The following is a 22,670-nucleotide window of genomic DNA, read 5'->3' as shown; positions in this document are numbered from 1 at the left end:
TGTGGTGGTAGGTTCATGGATGCACATACATGTCAAAACTCATCAGTGTACACTTGAAATATGTGTAGTTTTTCCTTCAACAGTTATACTTCAATAAAGCTGAAAAAATAGCAAAAGAGCAAACTAACTCCATCACCATTTTCGCATGCCACATTTTAAATAACACTATGCTAAAAATTAGACAAATTATATGTATTTGTTTATGAAGATATACAATCGGCACTTTATGTACCTTCTCTGACAATAGAAATCATGGTTGGTTTTTTCTTGGGCCATAGTAATAGGTAATACTTCTCTTCATACGATTTCAATCTGTATAATTCAAAGAGTCTTTTACTCCTTCAGTAAGAATGACTACAAAGAGCTCTGCACCATACTGGAGTAAGCAATATGAATAGTAACTAAGGCATGATCCCTGCTTTCAAAGAGGCCTGTGATTAACAGGAAAGAGAGAAGACACAGAGATAAATCATAATAAAGTGTGGTAGGTACCATAACAAAGGCATAAGTAATAGGCCTGATCAAAAGCAAAGAAACAGAGAAGGTGGCCTCTTGATGATACTAGAGGATGCTTCCTAGAAAAGGTGTCATTTGTGTTGGAACTTTAAAGATCAGTCTGGAGATGTGTATGGTAGGTATTTGGTGGTGATCCAAACAAATGCAGTACAATATGAAAATAAACAAATACTAAACATGAAATAAACATTATTGATTCTAATGGAAGCTTTGTTGCCACAATTAAGAACTTCTTTGTTAATGAAAATATAATTGCACATTTGGAATAAGAAGCACTCTACTGACATATGTTTTCAATTAAAGGCTAAGATTATTAAGTATTTATAAGTTAAGATACACATTAAAAACTTCGTATACTGATTTGAACTTTCAATGTACACTATTCTATTTAATTATCGTTGAAGTATGATAGAAATGTAAAGATACCTAATTAAACAGTAGCAAGAATAGGTAGAATGTGGATATATTTTCTAATAAGTGAATTTCTATGTACCAAAGATTTCATTATTATAATTAAATTTTATTTCTTAAGTTCAACTGCTCTTATATTTGACTGGTGTATTAAATACCCTAGTTTATGCAAAATTCTGGTTAATGCTTCTAAGAAAAATTTTGCCGACTAGTGCTGCTTAATGAAGACTAAAGCATATGTTGCTCTGATCCCTGCTGTTTTATGATTTTTATAGCTTTACTTATGCATAAAGATTTTGAGGAATAGTTTAATTGTATGATAATAAGCGATATTAAACTTTTAAAAATTAAATATTAAACTTCATTGCATTCTAGTCAGTATTTAATATTTTAAAATACAACCCCAACAAGAAGGGTCCAAAATATTTCAGTACATAAAAGCAAAAGCAAAAAAGATATTATTTTACGTTCTATTTAAACTGTATTAAAAAAAAAAAAAAAACGTTTATGTCTTTCCCTCAGTTCATGCAATATTCCTTTTCATTATTAATCTTTATCCTTATCATGTTATTCCATTAACACTTCTATGCAATTAAATAGCATCTTACATTATATAAATGTCTTCATAACATTAATTAGTCCTGGCTGAGACTGCTGTGAAATAATTTATATTGTTGCTGTTTGTTATTACTTTACATTTTATTATTGGTATTTGCATTTACAACAGCAATGCTTTTATGTGCCATGTGTCACTTAACAAATGAGGATGGGTTCTAAGAAATGCATTATTAGGCAATTTTATAGTTCTGTGAATCTCATAGAGTGTACTTATACAAACCTAGATGGTATAGCCTATTACACAGCTAGGCTATGAGTTATAGAAGTCATATTACTCCTAGGCTACAAACCTGTACAGCCTGTTAATATACTGGATACTGTAGGCAATTATAATGCAATAATAAGTATTTGTGTATCTAAAGATATATAAACATAGAAAAGGTACAGTAAAAATATGGCATAAAAAGTAAAACATGATACACCTGTATAGGGCACTTACTGTGAGTGAAGCTTGCAGGAATGGAAGTGGCTTTTGGTGAGTTGTGAGTCAGTGAGTGAATGGTGAGTGATTGTGAAGGCCTAAGACATGACTGCACACTACTGTAGGCTTTATAAATACTGTACACTTAGGCTACACTAAATTTATTAAAAAAAATAATGTAATTGCACTATGACCTTACAATGGCTATGACAGCACTAGGCAATAGGAATGCACATGACTGTATTAGGTATATTAAAAATAACCATTTATTTAGGGAAAGTAAAAGTCAAGAAATTCAGCTGGGTTATTGTCCAAGGATGTACTTTATTAAAAGTACAAATAAAATAATATATCTTTAGGTATATAAAAATAAAGTAATATGTCTTTAGATACACACATACTTATCATTTCATTATAATTGCCTATAGTATTCAGTATATTAACAGGCTGTACAGGTATGTAGCCTAGAAGTAACATGATTTCTATAACTCACAGCCTAGCAGTGTAGTAGAAATTGAATTCACAATTCATTTGTGTTGATCACTTATTGGTACTTTGTTCTGAGTGAATATGCAGTGTAGGATTAATAGAAAGCCATTGTAAAAGAATTAAACTACTAAGACCTCAATATAACATCTGGCATCAATATTATGCTTATTTCACTATAAAGTATCAGTGTTAAAAACACAATAGTACAGTACCTTCCATGGTGACTTTTGATCTTATGTTTTCAATATTGCATGCAAAATAAATAAGAACATAAACAACCAAGTAGAAAAATGGGCAAATATAAAAAGGGATCAGGCTATCTACTGACAAAAAATAAAAAATGTTACTTATATGTTTTAATATACATCTAATCTATGTCTTAATAAAATAATCGTACGTTCAAACTATGGTGTAATACCAATTTTTAATCTGTCAGATTCGAAAAATACACACTGCTAATTAAATAATTTAGAGAGGCTATTTGCAAACAGTTACTCTTTTATATCAGTGATGAGAATGAATATTTGTTTAACCAATTAAGAAGGTGAATTACTGGGAATTTACCTTATAGATTAACAAGACAAAAATTTGGAAAACCTTAAGGATCGGTAGTTAGGAAACTGGTAAAATAAATTATGGTGCATTTACAAAGCAATGGCTTTCTAATTACCAACCTGGAAAAGCAACATGTAACACATTTTCATGCAGAATAAACAAATATCTAATTTGTTGACCATGTTAGACTTTCTAATTCAAGATATTTGTAAGTCTTAAAGGTATATAAAAGCTAGTTTTTAATGAAATTACATTGGCATATAATCATATACTAATACAGAATACTTTTTAAGATACCATTTGATACAAAAGAGAAAGAAGATGCTATACGTGATGCATAACATGTTTCCATGTAAGAAACAAAAAAGAGCAGGCATACATAGCTATATAAGGTTTCTCTGTATATGTGTAAAATACCATTTTATTGTTTTGAAATGTTTTAATTTCTATAAAACACGTATGCAGGAAATTGTATTGAAAACATGAAGAAATCAATGCATTGCTACAAAACGTACACCTCTACCCTCACTCACTCATATCACAAAATAGATACTCTCAAACCAAACCACACCCATGTTCATGTTCGCTACTGCTGTTTATCTTTCTCCCCAGTTATAATCAGAATGTGAACTTCAAAAAACAAACAAACAAACAAACAAAAACTTTGGAAAATGACACATTACTTATACAAGATCACTTATAGGAGATTTTAAAAACTCTGTAAACTTATTTTACCTAATTGACATCTTAGAGCACCCCGTCAAACAGCAGCAGAATACACATTCTTTGCAAGTGCACACAACACATTTACCTAAATAGACCATATTCTAGGCAATAAAATAAGTTTCAACACATTCAAAAGTACTAAATGAAGTAAACTATGATCTCTGTGTACAGGGAATCAAACTAAAATATATAACCAAAATATTTAGAAAATTCTTAAATATTTAGAAACCAAAAAGTAAAAAACAAAACAAAACTAAACTAAATCATCCTGGGGTCCATTAAAAAATCAAGAGAGAAATTAAAGAGTATGTTGCATTGAATAAAATAAAATCACAGTTAGACTGAATATTATCTAAAAGAAAGAGAATAACAAATGCTGGTGGGGATGCAGAGAAAGGGGATCCCTCCTACACTGTTGGTGGGACTGTAAATTGGTGCAGCCATTATAGAAAATGGTGTGGAGTTTCCTAAAACAACGACAGACAGAACTGCCATAGGATCCAGCAATTCCACTGCTGGGTATACACCCGAAGGAATGAAAGTCATGATGTTGAAGGGATACATGTATGTCCATGTTTTTCGCAGCTCTATTTACAATCGCCAAGGGTTGGAACCAACCTAAATGTCCGTTATTGAATTAAAGTGGCTAGATTCCTTGTTCTACCCTTGTTTAAATCTTTATTATAGTTTTTCAACTAATATCTGTCTTTATGTAAAAAATATCTGGAGTTATGTTTAAGGGTTAACAGCTAAAAGCATTTCTAAGCTCTGTAGCTTTGTGATTTCCAAGCTTGCCGGCTTGGTCTTCCTGTCTTAGTGAATGACTGAACTAACCCTCAGCTTGTCAGATTTCCTGTGTGGGTGAGAGATGCGGTTGTTTTCTAGCTGGCGCTGCAGAAAGTCCACTAAAAACACATGCTCCTGTCTCTGTGACCCATTTTGACCAACCACCTGATGAAGCCCTGTACCCAAAGCCATTGACCCAGTTAAGCACCTGTTAAAGACCCCCAATTTAGGGGACCATGCCTGGATACAGACAAGGAGCCAATAGAAATGCAGGCTTGCGGCTTGCTCAAGAAAGGTATATAACTCCAGTTCTGCCTGCACGCGAGGCTCAGGTTTTTGGAATGTTAGTTCCCCTGAGACTGCTAGCATCCGACTTCTCCATCTCTCCCAGTATTTGCGTTTCCTTGGGTGACTTCTTCCACAACAGGATGACTGGGTAAGAAAAACGTGGTATATTTACCAATGGAATACCACCATAGAAAAGAATGAAATTCTGCCATCTGCAGCAACATGGATGAACTTAGAGAAAATTATGTTAAGTGAAACACACCAGGCACAGAAAGAGAAATACTGCAAGTCCTCACTCCTAAGTGGCAGCTAAAAAAAAAAAAAAAATTAATTAATTAAGAAAATTAAAGAAAGATGCAACAATCACAATAATATGTTGGACTTTCATATCTGTAGATGGCAGGGTTCAAAACTGCATGGGGAGACCCCAATGGATTCCTAGTCCATTGCCATAACCACTTGGCCACAACTACTGCTCATGTTAGGCTATCGAAAAGAGAAAACGGAACTGAGGTTACCAGAGGTGGGGAAAGGACAAGGAGAGGGTGTAAGGGAATAACTGGTAAAGGGCCACAAAAAACAATCACATTGTATAATGTTGAATATACTAATTATCCTGACTTGAGCATCATATATTGCACACAAGTATTGATATTCAACTCTGTTCCCCACAGATATGTACAATCAACTATGTTTAAATAAAAATAAAATAAAATAAAATTACAGAATATTAAAGTTTGTTGGATGCTGATAAAACGATAGGTAGGGAGAAATTTATATCAAAAACACTTACATTACAAAAGAAAGGTCTCAAATCAATTACTCAATCTGACCATTTCTGCTGTATTTTGACCACCTACAATTAATGTGATTATTATTATGATTGGATCAAAACATACCACCTTTCTAGCAGTTTTTCTTCTTTTTTTTAATGTATCTTTTTCTTCTTTTCTTTTCTTTTCTTTTTTTTTCTTTTCTAAGGTTAAGCATTTTTTAAGATTCAATTTTATCTTAACTATTGGCTTATTGCTTATGTCATTCTTGTCCCATAAGTTTTAGGGATTCTTTAAGGGTTAAAATATGTATCTGTAAGTAACAAAATTCTACCTTCAAATAATAGATCACCTTTTCGTGTATAATGTATTTATCTTTACAACATTATAGTCCCAGATCCTATATCTCATTCCTCGTGCTATTGTTGTCATAGGCTTTATTTTTACAAATGTTATAATAACAAATGTATTATTACTTTTGATTTATGCAAATATCTTGTGGACTGATTAAAATTAAGAAAAATATGAAGTCTGTTTTACCTTTCCATATTCCATTGCCAGTACTTGTCCTTCTTTGTGTACATCCAAATTGAATCTAATGTCATATTCTTTTTGCCTTAATAACTCCCCTCAAAATTTCTTGTAGAGTAGATAAGAGGACAATTAATTACCAAAGCTTGTTTGTTTGTGAAAATCTTTGTTTTTTCTTTATTATCAAGTCAATTTCACAGAATACTAAAACTGTGTTTTTGTTTTTTTTTTCATTTCTAGGATTTTCTTTAGATTCTTTCTATGGTTTTAATCTTTCTGCTGAAATTACTTTGATGAGATATACAAGACCTACTTGATGTTAGTGTATAATTTTTCAATTAAAGTCTTTAATATTTTAATTATAATTATTTAAAAATTCTGGAGAAATTGTTCTATTATTTATGTCGTACCTGAATATGGTTCTGATGATTGCTTTATTGCTTGGAGATGTGTTGCTTTTTTTCCCCCCTTTCTGTATTCCTCATGATTTTGTTTTGTTGTTGGAAACCAGACATCTTAAATAGGTCATTAGAAAGTGACATAAATGCTTTTAATGCCTGGAATTGGGTACATCTTTTCTTCTGCTAGGCCTTTATTATGGGGCTTTGAGTAATTAGGATGTGAGCTGGGAGTGATACTATTGCTCTAATACCATCAAGGTGACATGGACTTTAGATTCCTCTAGTAATGATCTGTGTTAATGGTGATAATGGTTTACCATTTATTGCCTATTTATTATTACCTATTATTCTGACTTGGCTCAGACAAGGCAGGCCTGGTATGACTCATGAATGTGCCTTTGTATTGCTTGTGTCCCTCCCCTTGCATATTTCTGAGTAAAAAAAATTTTCCTGACTCTCCCTTAAGCAGAGAATTTTTTTTTTTCTTCTTTCCTCCTGCCAGCTGCAATGGGATTCTCTACTACTCTATAGGCAACAGAGTTTGAAATAGGAGGAAGGGCTTTGGTGTTATTCTGTGCCTCCATTGCAACTGCTGCTATTTCTTCTCCCTAGGTGTGCTCCATGAGTGAAGACTTCTCAGGACTCCCCTTAACTTCTCTTGAGCATCCAGTGGTGTTCATGGAGAAAATGTCTGTAGGAGAGTGAGTGACAACTTGTCCTATATTTATAGTCTCCAGGCCTTTGTCCTCCACAAATTTGTTGAACTCTTCTTTTTGGTCTCTGCTGACATCTTTCCTGAGCCTTTGCTCATATCTCATCTCTCCCTCCAGGACATCTGTCTCCTTAGTTATGAGTCCACTTGGTTACCCTAGGAGCTCAGCTGTCCAAAGCATTCAAGAAAACACTTTCTGTTTGGAAGTAAGGCTTGGAGTGATTTTCTTTTCATTTATCCACATACCTGAATGCTGGGAAATTGGATATTTTTATGCAATAAATGAACCTTGGTTTATACATTAAAACATCTATAAAAACTTATTCAGAAATCAATCACAGAATTAAACACAAAGCTTAAAACTATAAAACTTCTAGAATTAAACATAGGAGAAAATATATGACCTTGGCTTAGGAAAGAATTCTTATGCAGGACATGGAAAATACAAAACTCCTGTAGTGGATTGAATTATGTCCCCCCAAACTCACTGAGGCTTGCATTGTGTCCCCCAAGTTTTATGTATTAGAAACTTAGCCCCACTGTGACTGTTAAGAGGTCAGGAAATCCTATTATGGTAACTGAAAGGTGGAGCCTTGAAGAGGAGATTAGTTTACAGGACCATGATGTATTGAATGGATTAAAAATGATGGTCAGTGGCATGGTTCTAAGGGCTTTAAAAGAACAGGAGAGTCTGTCTTGCTTCCTCTGCTCTCTCTGCTCCGCCACTTCACAATGTGATACCCTGCCTCACTTAAGTCACCACTAAGACCCTCACCAGATGTATTTCCTGGACTTTGGACTTCTGAGCCTCTGAAACTGTAAGCAATGAATTTGATTTTCTGTATAGATTACCCAGTTCCATATATTGTGTCATAAGCAGCAGAAATGGATTATATACCCCCCAAAATAAAGCATTGATAAGCTATCCTTTGGCAAATTCAAAACTTTTGCTCTTTAAAGAACCCTCTAAACAAACAAAAAAGACAATCTACAGACTGGAAGAAGATATTTTAGAACATAACATCTGATTGAAATCTTGTAGCCATTCTTTAAAAAGAACTCTTTCTTAGAACTCAATAATCACCAGAGAATCAATAAAAATGGGCAAATGATTCGTGCATAAACTTCTCTACAGAAGGTAGTTGAAAGGCTGATACCCACATAAAAGATGTTCAATATCTTTTGTCATTAATAAATGCAAATAAAAACACAAGGAAATACCAATACAGATTCACTAAAATGTCTTTAAAAAAAAGAACAAAGAAAGGACAATACCAAGTGTTGCTGAAGATGTGAAACAACTGGAATGTTCACATATTAATGGTGGAAACTGATAGGTCAGCAAGACAAACAGAATGAAACACTGAGACAAACATTATCAAGCAAGGGAGTTTACTCCAGAGAACCTGGAGGGAAAACAGAATAATTAGTGTTCCGCCCTCTTACAGACTAGCAGAGACTTTATAGGGTTTGTCTGGGAAAGGTTTGGGAAACAATTCTGAGCACTCAGCATTCTGTAATGGCTTTGCAGATTTTCTGGTTTGCAGATTTTTTTTTTTTTTTTTTTTTTTTTTTGCTTCATACAAGATATTTTTATCAGAATGCACCAGCCTGAGAGAAAGGGAGGAGGTATGGGGACAGGGTGAGTTGTACCAAATGTCCTTATCAGAACGTACCTGACTTGAGGGAAATGGAGGAGGCAGGGTGAGAGATAGCAGATGTTCTTGTGTTAAGCTGACTGTGAGGCCTAATAGAAACCTCACATAATACAGCCATTTTGAAAACAGGTTTTTAAATTTTTTTAGAAAATGATACATTCAATTATTATTTGACCCCAAAATTCCATTTTTTGTTTTTTTTTTCTCCAAATAAATGAAAATATAGATCAAAGTAAGGATTCTATATGAATATTCCCAGTTAAGGACACTAAAGCATAAAACAACAAAGTAATACAGTGGATTTCAAATCCTTTCTATATAATCTTGAATCTTATCTTGATCTTGCCTGAATAAATATTTCTTAGCTAAAAATATCTAGACTATTAATTTTAAAACTATTCCTTATTTAAGGGGAATGCTGATATATTTGAAGAATTCTCTTTGATGTAGGCCAAATATAACTTATATTAAAACTAAATAATGTTAGTGTGCTTAGGAGAATGATACATAAACTTTACATATTTACAGAATAAAATATGGCTAAAAAACAATTCTTGCCTTGATAACTAGTAACTTTTGTTAATTATTGTTATTTTTAATTTAGAAATATGCCTAAAACTCTTATGCACAGTAAGATGAAGAAGGCAATGGTCAGTTAGACATATTATCATTTTGATAATAAAATTGATTTTGTTTTGAAAGTCACAAAAATTATACAGCAGCATTGGTTTATATCATTACTATTATTTGTCTTGTTCTAAAGAGTAATAGTTTTCTGACTTCTGAAATTGTCAGAATATTGCTTCCCATATATAATCCCAGGACCATTAACCTCCAAATATTTGAGAGATAAAATTAGCTTACATTGTAATGAAACCACATATCATGAATAAACTAAGCAATTTTTACTTCCTTTTGAATAATGACTTCCTAGAAATTGCATGTATAATATTCTAAATTCATGCCTGGCAAAACATTCTATGTTTACTACTTTTATTGAAATTGTCTTAGTAAAATAGAAACTGCATCAAATGTTCTCTATAATCGAAGAAGTAATTAACTTTAATGGAAACTCTGGGTACAAGAAACTATTTCATGACAGAAAACCACAAAGTAGACAAGAAAAAATAAAATTTATTCCATTATAACTCAGAACTAAAATTAAACCAATTGAAAATCTATTCATATTCCCCTATTATCTAGAATTGAATTTACTGAGTAGAATACATATAAATTGTGACATATCCTTTTATATATGAAATGTGTGAAACGGATATATTTGTTTTCTTATCTCCCTTAAATAATAGATATTTGAGTTATAGTTAAGATATTCAATTATCTTTTTTCTAATTATTTAAGACTATGGACATTTGGTTTAAATATTATGTTTGTAAGGTTCTTATAAAGAAGTAAAAAGAATGAATGACAATAAAATTATGTTTACATTAATATAAAATGTAATTAATATATTAGGGATGTGTTAAGTTTTTTTTGTTTTTTTGTTTTTGGCTTTTGTTTTGTTTTGTTTTTTCCTCATGTCCTACTATTTGACATTTCATGCTACACAATATCTTCAGGCTTTTGTTACACATCATCCCCAAATAGGATAAGTATTATTTACCCATTTGTCATTCAATATTTGTTGAGCTCCTAGTATGTTTTGATGCTATATGAGTGACTAAAGACAAACAAGTGAATAGCCTTGTGCTCCAGGAGTGAGAGAGAGGGACTAAAACTAATACATTATGTCATTTATTTTTAATGATAGAAATTTATGCAAAATATCAGAGAACAATCCGTGGGTAAAGATTTGAGGAAAGACTGGCCTTTATGAGTAGCACGAAGCTAATTCTATAAATATCAGTGCAAATTTGAGAGGTAAATGGTGAGTAAAGAAGGGGTGAAGATAATCTAAGTAAAGGTCCCCCATGAGCAAAGATATATCAATGAGAAACAGCATGCTCTTTAAAAAAATGTAATGGTTGTTCAGCTGAACATGAATTGTGTAGCGGGATGGGCACGTGTGTACATTTATGGTGATGGAGAGGTCGAGAGGCCAGACTATGGCAGGCAACAACTTGAAATCAGGGAGCATGGCTCTTAGTCTGTAGGAATTGTTTATATTTGCAAAATTATCTTGGATTATATCTGTATATTAGTATTTGAAAGATCATTGATAGTTATCCGGAGAATGTGTTAGAGGAAGGCAAGACTAGAATATGGGTTATCAATCAAGCAAGTACTAGAAAGGTATTGGTGCTATTTGATGAATATGTAAACAAAGGCCCTGGTAGTAGGTATGGAAAAGATAGATTTATTATATATTTAGGAGACAAATCCAGTAGGAATTGATGAGAGCCTAGATTAAGTATAAACAATATGTGAAGAGGAAAGATAGTACCCACTGGATTACTTCCACATCCAACGTATAACAGAAACTTCTCTTCCCCGTGTAGCAGTGATTTCCATCTTACCATGTGCAGTGAAAACTTCTATTTCTTCTCTTCCTCAACCTTCCAGCATCAATTGGCATGACTGACCTCTTTTGCCTTTTTTTTTTTTTTTTTTTGTGACCGGTAAGGGGATCACAACCCTTGGCTTGGTGTCATCTGCACCTCCCTCAGCCAGTGAGTGCACCAGCCATCTCTATATAGGATCCGAACCTGCAGCCTCGGCACTCCCAGCGCCGCACTCCCCCGAGAGCCACGGGTTCAGCCCCCCTCTTTTGCCTTTTGAAGGCAATTCTCTCTTGTCTTCTGGTGCACCTTGTGTTCTTGTTTCCTGATTATTCCTCGGGCTCTCTCTCTCCTGTGCTCTAACTGGCCTCTAAATATCAGTGCTTAACCATGTTCTCTCTGTATACATTCCCTCCCTGGGTGATCTTTCCCATTTCCAGGACTTAAATATACATGTACTCAAATAATTCCCAACTCAAATTTTTTCCCTCAGCATTTCAGGCTTTCCTGCTAATTTCCTATTTGATACTTATCAGTAGATTAACCTTCCAAGAATGGAATCTAATTATTTATGTCCTGTATGAAATTTGGTGGTTTGATGTAGGCCACATATAGATAATTAAGATCTTGTACATAAAAAGAGATTTTTTCAATACATTATCTCAGAAAATAGTTTAAATTCAGAAATTAAGGGTTATTTAAATATAGAAGAGAGCACAACATTAACTTAAGTCTAAGCTGATTTTAATTTTCTACTAGAGCTAGAATTTTTGTTTTGTTATGTTTCATATTCTCTTCTTTTCACTTCCCTACATTTTCACTGGTGATTTTTGTTTATAATGAGTGAATCCTTAATGTTATACTTAGTTTGGGCCCAAAATAAATTTCAATGCATTTTATAAAACAAAGAAATAAAAGAAAAATGTACTTTTTGTGTCTTTTGTTAATATTGGCCCAGGTAGATTTAAGCGTCTTTTGTATTTTTAGTATAAATTTTGTTGCGATAAAATTATTGAGCCAGAAAGAGTGGATTTTTTTCCTTGCTTTGCTGTCTTCATTGCAATGTGCATTTTTGACAATGTTACTCCACCCAATGAACCAGGAGAAAACTGTTTGCTTTTATGTAATGTCTGGACCTCAATCAGTTGACAAAGTTAAGGACTCTGTTGCATTATTAATAATTTGGAGAGTGACAGTCTACTCAACAGAAGGTATTTAGTAAATAAGAAAGACTGAAGAAGTTTTAAAACACAAATGCTCTCTGTCGCATTAGTACTACCACCTGCTTGATAAACATCAGAATTTCTTTGAAGACACCTTAAGAAAAAGCAAAGATATTACTGATTCAATGTTTTTTAAATTATTTTTTCTTATTAAACAATATATTTTGATTGCAGCATGACAAATCTGGAAACTGATAGTAATACTTAATTCAATTCAATAGGAACATGCTCACAAAAATAGAAAAAATGATACTAAAATTCAAAGGGACAGCAAAAGACCCTGAATAGCCAAAGCAATCCTGAGCAAAAAAAGTAAAACCAGAAGCATTACACAAACTAACTTAAAATTATACTACAAAGCTATAGTAACCCAAACAGCATGGTACTAGCATAAAATCAGATAAATGGAACAATAGAACAGAATAAAGAGAACCCAGAAATCAACCCAGGTACACACAGTAAACTGATCTTTGATAAAGGTGCCAAGAACCTATATTGGTGAAAAGACAGTCTCTTCAGTAAATGGTGCTTGGAAAACTGTATATCCATGTGGAGAAGAATGAAACTAGATCCATACCTCTCTTCATTGTATCCCTGTTCAGTTTTAACTCTTAGAATTTAAAATGTGCTTTAATATGTTTCTGTATATGAATCCAATAATTACATATACACTTTTCCATATGAAATTTATAATTAGTTTCTAAATGTATCTCTTTTGAATTTTTATGAATGTAATAATTATACAGACAAATTTAGAAAAATGACCATTTTCTAGTAGTCTGTATGTTCCTTTTCATGAACACTGTATGTTCCTTTATGAGTTTGCTTTACTGTATTTATTAATAGCCTCTCTGCTATACTCTTCTAGGAACTGGAAACAAAGCAGTAAATAGAACAGTTTTTCCTTCCATTCATTCCATGGTCCTCAGCTCCTGGTTTGAAGGCTCTGCTTTAAAAAATGATTGTCTCTGTATCAACCTTCATTCTTCCTACTGACGGATAAGGCAGAAATTCTTAAAATTGTGATCTATGTTGTTCAGCTTCCATATGCTTATCTGAATTTTGATCCTCAGATTTCTATTTGATGATTGACATGCTTTTTTTTTTTTTAGAAATTTCATGAACTAGAGCTCTGTTCCAATTGCCATGTTATATTTCTAAATTAAATATCTATACCTGATGTCTATGTCACTTTCTTCACTTGACAACACCTGGTAAGTGAAAATATGAAGTAGATATATTCAGAGGGCAATGTCAGGTTAGGTAAGATTTTTATGGTATTATAAAGGAAATCCATGAGTGTTTGTAAGACTGGCCCGAAAGCACGAATCTTACTTGTTGGGAAGGCTCATCTTGCAAAGACCAGGAGATAGAGATAGCTGCAATCAAGCAAGAGGTTTTTTTATTCCAGGATGCTGGGGTCACTCCATCTCCAGGACAGAAGCGGCCCCGAGCTCTTAACACAAGTACATTTTATTCAGTTTGGTAAGCAGACTTTGGCAACAGGATGAGTTGTACACAGCTTATTGGTCATCTGAGGAGACTTTTAATTTCGTTGGTGGCCTTCAGTGGGGTGGTACACATACGAGGAACTGGGGAATTGGCCAATAGCCCACCCCTTTTTTGGTTAGGCCCTTCCTGGAACTGGGTGAACTTTGGGCTCTTTGGAAAGTACCTTCGCCCTGGCAACGGAAAGTCCTTATCTTCTGATAACGGAAAGTCTCAATCACCTGGTAGTGGAAAGTCCTAAGTACCTGGTATTGTTTACCCAAAAAGGTTGGGGGTTATCTCTACCTCTACATGTTCAGTATTATTAGGAATTTTATACCAGCCATAGGTGGACATTATCCAGATAAAAGTCTGGCTCCATCCATCAGCAGATGTCAGTATAACTTTATTGGTTTATCAAGGTGCCAGAGCCCACATCACTCAATGCATTTTGTTTTTCGCTGGCCAAATGAGACCTAACTAATTTTAAGTACAATTTCTTGATTATGTCAATGTACATTGAAATTGGATCACCTGTCTTTATCTCTGAAAAATTGCTCAAGTTTTATGGAGAAAGGGTTATCAAATAAAATGATTACTCTAGAATTTTTAAATATTAGAGATTCAGAATATCCATTTATAGTTAAACAACATACCTAAATACCATCCCTCTTCCATTTTAATAACATTTTTCATTTCTAAAAAGAACCTTTCAATATTATATCATAGGCAAGAATTAGTGAAACAATATCAAGAAAATGTTCAATTTTTAAAACAAAGTAGTTATTTTGTAAAAACTTTCTGACAGAGCTTGAGTATGATATCAATGCATTCTTTACATTTAAATTGGCAGGTAGCACTTGTATTTTCAATCTTGAGATCCTGCCAGAATACATGGTATTAAGAATAATGTTTCAAAACCTTCTTCATATAACTGAAAAAATTAAAAAGTCCTATTAAATTCATTGTTATTTGATAAAAAAAATCTTAGAATTCTTTAAAAATGTGGAAAAATGTAAAATACTTAATTAAGAATTATTTTAAATTATTATAACTATAAGGCAATAAGTTAAATTAGGAGGATACTGAAATTTAGAGCTGAATAAGAAGAGTCAGTTATAAAGATTTAATACACAGAAGAAAAAAATGTATTGACTCCAGATAAAATAAGTGCTTTAAATAATGTCTCCTAAATATTCTGAGTCAGACTTCCCAAATTTTAGTCATCCTTGCACTGGAAATGTAGATTTCTGCATAATTTTTTTTTTGTCCTACCTTTACTATAAATGGTCTATTTAAAACTTATTCTCTGACTCGATATGTATTTTTATTTAAATGTAATTATATGAGAAACTCTATATTATTAATTTTAAAGAGAAACCAGAATCACATATTATATTAAAGATTAAAAAAACAACAAAAAAAATTAGTTTGAAAATGAATTTACTAAAACATAAATAATGAGAAGTAATTATGTAATTAATTTTTAGAAATTTACAATTTACAGATTTTGCCAGGGAAAATAATGGAGTATTTTTATTATAGTTGATTTGGAGATATTTGCCTTGATATTAATTAATGTTAAATGAAGAAAAGAGTGGTTGCAAAGGATATGATTTATTTCCTAGATTTCATTTTATAAAACAATTATTTCAACAAATCTGGGTATATATTTTCAAAAAAAAACATACTTAAGAGCTTTCTTTGATAATATTGGACTTTGATCTTAATCTACTATTCTAAATGACGAAAGTGACTTTTTTTTTTCAAGAAATCACCTAAAAGCATTTCCAGAATCTGCTCTTCTGAAAATGTTAGCTTATTTGGTAATATCTCCCATTTAATGGAAAACATAAAAATAATCTTCATTTATTATCACTGTCATGTGGTTTACAAAATATTTGTGAACACCTTTTATGATTTATTTCAAACATCTCCAAAAAAGCATGCTGGACTTATTTTTATAATTATATTTATGTTTGATGTACAGATCTGATAATCAAAGCCAGCCCAAATCATACTTATGATCTAAGTAACTGAAATGTCGTATTAAAATAATGAGTCATTTTAATGTGAAAACCAAAAATTTTTTGGATAAAAAAGTTAATTTTATTTATTTATTTATTTTTTAAACTAGCAACACTTTGTTGAAAGAGGAGATAGACTTATGCATAAAGAGGGTAGCTACAGGAAAGCTAGTCCCCCGAGGGGAGGTGTTCTAGACATTGCCTTTAGAAAGAGGAAAATTCAGAATTCAGCAGCTACTCTGAACATATGTAACCAGTTTAACACTGGTTAAATACTTCCCTTAAATGTTATCTTTGCATGTCTATGGCAGCAAAGGGCATTGGGATAACAGTTTGTAGAGTTTGCTGCTGGTGCAATGGCTTAGGTTATCGAGAGGACTCTTATTAGAGAAGTACGTCTATAATTATTCACATACTTTGCTTCCAGATAATGTTATATTTGGCATTTCCAAAGTATGTGATCTCAAGTGAATGACTTAGAAAAATTGACTGAATTAAATATTCTCACGAAAAACATAAAAAGCATAGCAAAGTTGGCAATATTTGAAAATAATCTGTTTTGCTTAAGTTTATTGACTCTGCCATGCTCTGGTTAATAGTTTTTGCTTATGTTTTCAGTAAATACTTATGCTGCTATGATAATCTGTGTTATATAAGATAAATCCCTTATTATTCATTTTTAGCTTCATTTATTTTTTCACACTCTCTTTGGCATCATGTTTGGTAAAACTTTTACCCATCACTTTAACATCTCTGATGTTTAAAATTAAATTGGATCATTTAAAAATGAGAACTTGCATGACTTTTGAATTTTCATCACTTACTACTCTGCACATTTCATTTCTGTAATGGTATATGTCTATGCCCCTTATTAAAACCTTTTACAGATTTCTCATATTGGTCTTTATATGATATATGATACTTGCAGTTGAATAATTTTATTCCAAAGTTTGTAACTCCAAGAAATGACAAAGAATGTAATAGATTTTTTTATCACCAGTCCATTTCAACCCAAATTTTTAATGTTTTGTCTCTGCCAAATATTTTATTTTCTTTTGCAATTGGTGCTTTTACAAAATAATAGATACATTGAAAATGTAATCCTCATGTCTAAATATTTAAGATTTTTTTGATTACACTTTGCATTAATTCTCATGATTTCCATTACAATGCTTATATTCAGATTATAAAAATTGTTTCAATAGAAATGACAGGAAAGTTCAATTTAATTTAGCAGTTATGTATTCATACGAAGCTGGCAATCTAAAAGATTATCCATTTTTAGAAGAGACCACAGTAATACATGCAAAAATTTAGTATCAAGAGAATTCACATTATTGATAGTTATCAGCTGCACTTTTTATACTGTGATAAAAAATGTTATTTTAATAAAAGCAGTATTCAGGGACACGTTTGAGGATCTGTAATCTACGGGTCTGTTTAAAGTAGGCCACTATATTTCTACCCACTTTTACTCAATTTTAAACTGTAGCAGTCATGATGCCACAGCTGAAATGGGCTGATTACATTTTCTAATACATTCTGATACCGACACATAATTCATAAACTAATCCATGATTATTAAAATTAAATATATTCCTATCAGTTACACCTGAAAATATTTCTGTTAACATCTGCAAATTCAATCTATCCTTTGGAAATTAATGATTTACAAATAATTTAACCTTTATTTTCTCAGGTAAATTTATAGCAAGGTTTCTTTCTAGTTTGTCTGGTTTAAATAATATTTTTTGGTGCTCAGAAATGGTTAATGTGTAAATATTCTAAATCCATTGCTTTTGGAACAATTACTGATCCTATGAATCAGCTGGGGATCTTGTCACAGTGTAGATATTGACTTAGTAGGTCTAAATTATGGTCTGAGATTCAGCGTTTCTAACAAGAACTGTTACCGAACCAAACTTGGGTGCCCCCACCCTAGCACAGCTAAGCCAGGAGACTGACATCAGGTTGCAGTGGGGGAAATTAGGTGTTTATTTACAAGGCCAAGTAATTGGAGCAGAAGCAACTAATGTCGAAAATACCTGAGCTCCTAGAAAGTTTGCAGGCAGGGATTTTTAAAGGAAAGAGTTGTGGGTTGGTGTTGCATGAGTAGCCTGTGGACATTTCCAATCGGCTGAATCTCTGAGGACAAAGAAGTAGCTTTTGGTCTCAACTTAGCATTCCTTTGGCTCTGATCAGTCTAGGATCCTTGTAGTCCACATCTGGTCAGCACATTCCAACGGCTGGGAAACTTTTGATCTCTGTCCCTGAAACATCTCAAGGGTATCTATCAAGATAATGTCTTTGATCCTGGGAACTTAATGAATCTGATTTATGGCACTCCTTATCACGTAGATAACATTTCCTTTGCCCAGCTGCCTTCTTTGTACTCCCCTCCTCAATTGCTAGTTGTAAATCTTAGCTCCTTAATTAGAGAGCCCAGATCCTGGATCCTAAATCACTTTCAACTTTGGGGGACCAAGGACAAAATTTGCTTTCATCAAAACTTTTGAGGGGCTTTGTCCGAATGGGACAAACTGTCACTCAGTTTCATTAGTCAGGTGGTTCCCTTGCTCTTGGCCTCAGATTACACTTGAAATAGCAAAATATAGTCCAATACAGCAGCCACTAGCCACACGTGTCTATTAAGTGCTCGAAATGGGCTAGTCTGAAATTAGATGTGCTGTAAGAGTGAAATGAAGGGATTGTGAAGACAGTATAAATAAAATAATCTAAAAAATCTCATTAATAAAATTTCTATTGTCAACCTGTGAAATAAAATTTTAGATATATGTACTAAAATACTGCAGTAAAATCAGTTTCACTTTTAAAAAAAAATTACTATTAAAAAATTTATCATATATGTGTCCCACATTATATTTACATTGGACAGGACTGGTCTAATTTATTGAATTTGACCTAACGTGACCGTGGGAAAGTAAGATTGATATTAGGAACTAATTAAAATATAATGTCTTCATTTCCATCATGAAGGAGTCTGATGGAAAAAGGCTCAGGGCTCAGGGATAAAAATAAACAAATAATAAAACAACCTTAAGTGATGCCCAATGCACTGTTAAGATTGGGAGGGACAGAAGTCTTATTTGCAAATATAATTTTATTTCTTTTGTTTCTTCAATACTAAAACACAATTTCATACCCTTGAGGAGATACAAAGATTGCTGCATCTATTTCCACCGTGTTCAGTCTGGAATTTAGTTCGAAGTAGGTAGAAATAAGCATTTGTACTTAACTTCCAAAACAGTTAAGGGTCTCAACATCTTTTTCAATGACATTTCCTTATCTCATTTTTTTGCAGTGTCACTTGTTACCATATTATTACAGAGATGTCCATAATTTTGTCTTGTTGTGTTTATACTCAATCAACTGACATAACAGTTTTAATCATCATAGTTTTGGTTTAACCGATATTGATAAATATCTTGTACACAAGTGCTCCATGTTATTATTTTTACATGTTATCTGTTCCATTTAATCTATTTATTCTTTTAGGTCCAGATGAAATTCCAAATCATTTTTAAAATTTTTCAAAGCTGGCATCTCCTGCTGTCTCTCACCTGTTCAACTAGGCAACAAACAGGCAAACCAATAAACAAAAAAAGTTTTATGATTTGAATACATTTTCATTAAAATTAAAAATTGAGAAGAATTCAAAATGTTACATCAGTCATTGAATACATTTGGGAATATGGATAACTCTTGATTTCTTAAAATCTATAAACAATATCCATCCATATCTTTCAGCACAATTATGTAGACATTTTTACATCTACATTAGTCAAGCAACAGTAGCCTTAGAATTTTTATATTGTGGTTATATTACTAAATATTACTTGTCTAGTATAATTATTATTCATGATTATCTGAATGTATGAAAGCTATCAATTTTTAAATATTGCTTTTGTAATTGGCTCCCTTACCTACTCCTTGACAATAACCACTTTTATTATATTGCTTGGTGGACGACAACCAAATCACTCACAACTGATAATAATCTACCTTTCTTATAAAACCATATTTTTTATTAGATTGAATACATGAAAATATTTTACACTTTTTTATGAGGTTATTTTTAAAAATTCTGTAAAACTATGAATAAGAAACATGGAAAAATAATTGATAGTGATTTAAACTGTTAATAGAAGAAAAAATACGCAAGCGTAAGATTCAGAAATAGCAAGGTCAATATACCAAAATTCTGAACCAAACTTTGTAAAAGCATCAAAAATCTATTAAAAAATTGTCAAGCTCTAGCTAAAGAGAAAATTTTAATAAGAAGAGATAAGGATATCACCAAAGCTGCTATTATTTCCTTTTAGAAAGTTATCAATTCCTGGAAATTTGAACTTTATGTTTGATTTCCCCTCCAGGCAAGGGGAGTAGGTGTTGAAGCTCAAATCCACACAAGTGGAGAAATCCAATCGGAAATTGTCATCAAAATAAACTGGGGCCACAGATTACTATACTCTTAAAGTAAAGATGAGCCAGAAATAAATCTGAAATACTGTGAAAAACAGACAAATCCAAAACCATAGTTGAAGATTTTACAGAGAAGTCATATTAACACATGAGTCTATCCTTATGAACAGAAAGAAAAAAAAAAGGAAAGAAAAATAAGTAAGTGTATAAAGAATGTGAAAGTAAGGTTAACAAATTTGATCTAAATGACATATATAGAACAGGAAAAACAACAAAAGCAGAATTTATTAAATTTTATTTTATGCTTTATTTTTGCAAGCCTATGTGAAACTTATACAAAGGTTGACTAATACTGGCCCATAAACCATATCTTATAAAAACTTAAAAATTGAAATTGTTGTCTAAAGTGTGTACTTAAAAATATCATTAATATTCAAATATATATCAAGACACAAGACATCTTCCTATGTTTTAAAACCAGGAATTTTAATTTTATACAAAAATTGCTTCAAAAAGGGTTTTATAAACGAAACTAGAACTATTTTGTGGTGATGAATATTAAAAATATTATATATTAAAACTTAGGAGATGTAGAGTGAATTGTACTTAGAGGAATATTAGAGGGATATACATACATATACACACATATACACATACATACACATATGCTTAATGTCAATATTAAAAAGATAAACAGCTATATATTAATGCACAAGTATGCATCTCAGGACATTACAGAAAGACAGAAAAATTAACCCAAAAACTAAAGAAAAGAAGTAATACAGTCAGAAATTAATGAACTAGACACAAAATCCATAGAAATATTTGGCAATGCCAAGAACTGATGCTTAAAAAAATGGAAACGATTGGCTTATAGTGAAATTTATCAAGAATAAAAGAGAAAGAACACAATTAATATTAGGAATAAAAAGATACATAACTACTGATAATAAAGAATATAATAAGATGTTTATGGCAATACAATTTAATGTTTAGATGGAATGACCATATTCTTATGAAATGACATGAGAAGAAATACAATGGAAAAGCAAAACTAAAACAAAAGAAAATGAAAATTGAATACGGTAATGTAGAAAACTAAGTTTATTACCACAGAGTAAGAACTTATTTCTTATAATAGAAGCAAAAATTACAAAATATATATGTAAATATTAATAAATTTTACTACATTAAATTTAAGAACAGCATAAGATGAGAATACACACATACATATGAAGGATAAAGGATTAATATGCAAAATACGTAAAATAATTCTACAAATTAATAAGTAAGATATTAACATTAAAATTAAACTAACAGGCAAATATGGCTAGTAGACAAAAACAGGCAAATTTATAAATAGAAATTTTAGGGACGAGTAAGCACTAATGATTCATAAATTCATGCAAGGTTGTTCAACCCTTGATAGTCATTAGGAAGTGAAAATCAATATCAATTAAGTTACTATTTCACAATTACCAGGTCGGCAATTATTAAAAGTAGGTGAATACAAAACGTTGGAGAGTGAATTTGGAGCTAATAGAAATTTTATCCACTACAAAGCGTCTGCAGATCTGAATAATTATTTTGGCAAATACGTTGAGGTTTCCTGATGAAGCTCAACCTTTGACGACCTTATGATACATTATTTCCCCTATAATTTGTGCACATGTGCACCAGGAAAAATGTACATGCATATCTATAGTAGCATTGTTCAGAATGACTCCCCCCAAAACGATATTTTGTGGTGTATTCAATAAATGGAATACTCAGTGAAAATGTGGATGAATCTCCAAACAATTCCGAATAACAGAAATGATTGACGGAATCATTCAGCATGGCTCAATTTATATGAAGTTGAATAACAGGCAAAACTATAAAATATGTTGGTTAGAAAAGCATAGGTGATGGCTTTGTGATATGTCAGTTTAGCTAAGGTAGAATCAAATTTCCCAGATAACCCTTCCTTTTCTTTTTTCCTAAAAAAAATATTTTTTTAAAAAATTTTTGATTATACATATTTATGGGGTGCAGAGTTGACTATCAGTAATTGTGTACAATATGCAATGATCAAATAATGTTACTAGTGATGTACATCATTACAGACAGTAATTATTTTTTGTGTCCTTTCATAATGACTCCTTAACT

At 32.0% G+C, this 22,670-nt stretch overlaps 1 non-coding gene across 1 annotated transcript; it reads right to left on the bottom strand.

The window, feature by feature from the left end:
* Positions 1 to 5,201: 5,201 nt before the first annotated feature.
* On the bottom strand, positions 5,202 to 5,283 carry TRNAP-AGG (transfer RNA proline (anticodon AGG)). The gene has a single exon. It is a non-coding gene; the product is annotated as a tRNA-Pro (tRNA).
* Between the last annotated feature and the right edge of the window lie 17,387 nt (positions 5,284 to 22,670).

The sequence above is a fragment of the Cynocephalus volans genome, chromosome 15 (genome assembly GCF_027409185.1).
Source record: "Cynocephalus volans isolate mCynVol1 chromosome 15, mCynVol1.pri, whole genome shotgun sequence".
NCBI classification, from domain to species: Eukaryota; Metazoa; Chordata; class Mammalia; order Dermoptera; family Cynocephalidae; genus Cynocephalus; species Cynocephalus volans.
This window is presented reverse-complemented; position numbering and strand designations above follow the sequence as displayed.